Source organism: Eufriesea mexicana, unplaced genomic scaffold (assembly GCF_001483705.2).
Source record: "Eufriesea mexicana isolate 0111107269 unplaced genomic scaffold, ASM148370v2 scaffold6395, whole genome shotgun sequence".
Classification (NCBI taxonomy): domain Eukaryota; kingdom Metazoa; phylum Arthropoda; class Insecta; order Hymenoptera; family Apidae; genus Eufriesea; species Eufriesea mexicana.
The window spans coordinates 284,268-287,573 of record NW_016914275.1 but is presented as its reverse complement, the minus strand read 5'-3'; positions in this window follow the sequence as shown (position 1 = coordinate 287,573).

Below are 3,306 nucleotides of genomic sequence, written 5' to 3'. Positions count from 1 at the left end.
CCTTCCGCCTAGCTACTGGCGGTTGTCCTAACGGAGTACTCTAATTATACATTTACATTTATATATATATTTATATAATAATAGCCGATACAAATATCACATGTGATCACCTACTAGACTCGTTACACGAGTACTCGCTAACTCCGTTGTACAAAACGAGTCGGGCCCTCGAGAGTGCTCTCGAGCCGGCTCTCGACTGTTGCAAGTCGCGGCGTGTAAATTAGTCCCGGTACTCTGGAAGGATGTTTCCGTCTCTTCGTTTCGTTCCTCGTCCATCGGTACTCCTGCTATTAGTCCGTTTCGTCTAAATTCTCCTTCCATCACATTTTCCTTTTTTTTCTTTTTTCGTTTTTCTCTTTTTGGGGGGAGCTTCTGTATTTTCCTCTTCTGTCTTTCTCGCGCGCGCCTATTTAATTCTCCTCTATTTTATATATTCCTCTCGTCAACGAGTGTGACCGAAGGACAGGTTCCTAATAATCGTATACAATACAGGTTCGCTTGATCCACGAACGACCGGTCGAGTCTGTGAAACTGCGAGGCTCCTTCAACGATCCCTACCGTACTCGTCGATCCCGCCAAGATTTGAAAATCGCGTTTCCCGCGTTACACGCGCCGCTGCGTTGTTTACACGGCCATCGGGCCACGGAGCACAGGGGCGGACGTTTTCACGGGGGCCGGGGGCGGGCCTGGCGCAATCCCCGCGTGAACCTTGGCTGGACAGCCCCAAGTAGAGCGGTATCGAGGGATGTTTTCTCAACGAGGTGATCGATAAGCCCCGGAACGAGCTGACACGTAGACGAGATCGCGCGGACGACCGCTTGTTTTCGTTCGAGAGCGATCGATTCGACGGGATATCGAATATATTCCTGGATGCACGTGCGACGTGGTCGTTCGAGATTTTATTTCAGAGTCCATGACGAAGACGCGTTTCCTATTTTCCCTCTTTTTTTGGTATTTTTATATTTATTTTCGTGGAACTTTGCGGAGCAACCTCGCGATTCAGGGATTACCTGTCACCTCGACGAGGAAACGAGGAAGTAGCAGACAACACGGCGTTGGTAGAAGAAGAAGTAGAAGTAGAAGAAGAAGAAGAAGAAGAAGATGAAGACGAAGAGGAAGAAATAACGCTGAGAGAAAGGAGCGACGGCTGCGCAAGCGCATTCTTCGTTTATTTTAATTATATTCCCGAGCGGCAAAAAAGCTGCGATTACAAGACTCTTTACTCGCTTAATCTCGTTCTCTCTGTCTCTGTCTTCCTTCGATTTTCTTGCCTTCTTTCGTATATCTCTCTATCTCTCTCGTTCTAGTTCCCTCGACTCTCGTTTCCCCTCTCTAACCGCAACACACTCGTCAGTTTCGCATTATTTCCGGTTTCCTTTTCCCTTTTTCTTTTGTTTCCGGCTTTCCCTGTTTCTCTGCCTTTGTTCGATTCTGTTTCTCTAGTTCGTTCCGCTTTTATCGTAATACAAAATACTCGCTTAAGTTTCTCCACGTCTCTTCGCGCGCAGGATCACACGTAATAAATCACATTATCATAATATGTTAATATTCACAATTATACAAATAGAGATGTATACACAACGAGGTACGGAATTCCAGAAAAAAATTGCACTCGCTCCACACGCATATCCTCTCGCTCGTACACCACAATTCTCGCTCAAGAGACACACGCGCCACTCGTCCCACCGTTTATTCGTCGCTGCGTACATTGGTAATTATCGATACATCTAAAACACACCGTGTTCGTTTTACGTACAAGAAGAAACGTCAATGATCGACAGTTAATCGTGGCTAGAACATAGAGCGCGGTCGCATGCCTGTATAAAATCCCTAAAAATACTATTAACCCTACCATGAATCGTGTTGGATGACAATAGTGACTATGCGGTGACTGTTGGATCGTTCTCCATTTTCGAAGTCGACTTCGGCGCCATCTGGCCCCTGGGAACGGCGCCCTAACCTCAACGCTCCGCGCGCCTTGGCGTTGCCTCGTGACTCTTCGCGTTTAAAATGGCCGACTGGGAAGCGAGCGAACGGACTGTCCCAGGGGTCCACGGCTGGTACCGCGAAGATGGTGTGGCGGTGGAAGTCGTTCGACTCCTTTTAGGTTAGGCCTCGAGGCGAATCGACCTTGCTACGATTCGTCGTAGTACCCGAGTACCTCGTGAAAAGCGAATTTCTAACGGAATGCATTGTTTGCCTCTCCTCACCCCGTTCTCCCTTAACCCTGTCAGCTAAATAGGGAGACTACACCACTATGCGTTGTAACCGAATTTCTCCCCTCGTCTTTCTTCTCCGTCGAGTTTCCTTGTCGCTGTTAATCCCTTCCGCGATTCTCGCGTCCCTCTTTACCTCCCTGTCTCATCCGCTGTTGCGTCGCGTCGAGATCAAGACGCGGGTGTGTATAATAACGTGTAACGGGTTGCAGAACGACGTTGCCTGTCCCGGTATATTTTCTTCGACGTGTGTGCTCGTGTTTCTGCAGTGTGCATGTGCTTGTGTCAGGTTCCTGAATTTGCCTTTCCGTTTTGGTATGTGCACGGTGCGTGCTGTCTATGGTATAGAGAGATGTCGCTGTCGGTGTACAGTGTACAGCGTCTTGACCCGTTTTGTGGTACACGAAGAAGCGAACGCCATTCCATTGCCCAGTTATATGAAACTTTGGCTGCTTTTCGGGATGTATCACCTTCTCACAGGCGTGCTCGCGTTTGTATTCGTTCGTTCGCGCGTGTGTGTATGTGTATGTTCGATGTGTGCATGCGTGCATATTCGTGTAAGATGAAGTTTGAGACACGAAGAAGGACGGACGCCCATTAGTACGCTGCGCCCTCTGTGATATTAGTTTTCGTTTGTTCTTTGTTTTACTTAACTCGTTGCACGATTTTTACAAGTCTTTAAATGCCAAAGGTCACTTTTTTAAAAATATAGGTATCTCTTCCCTACCCTCCCGCAACCTTCCACCCCTCAACTTCGCCCCTCCTCTCGTCTTTCTTCCTTTTGCCCCCCCTCTCTCTCTCTCTCTCTCTCTCGCACACACACACACACGCACTCGTATACCCACACAGAAAAGCTGCACGCGAAACCAAAGTACCCTTAGCACTTACCCTAACCGCCATTAATTTAAATCTCTCCTAAAGATGTAATTTCCTAAAAATAACGTTAGTTCTTTAATCAGTTCGTTTCTCGGTTGCGTCGATTTTCCCATCCACGTTTCTCATCGCGCACTCTCCTCGTCCTCTCTCCTCTCCTCGATCGAATTCGAACGAGGAGAGTACTCTGATCGAGAGTTCATCCCGTTTCGTTCGC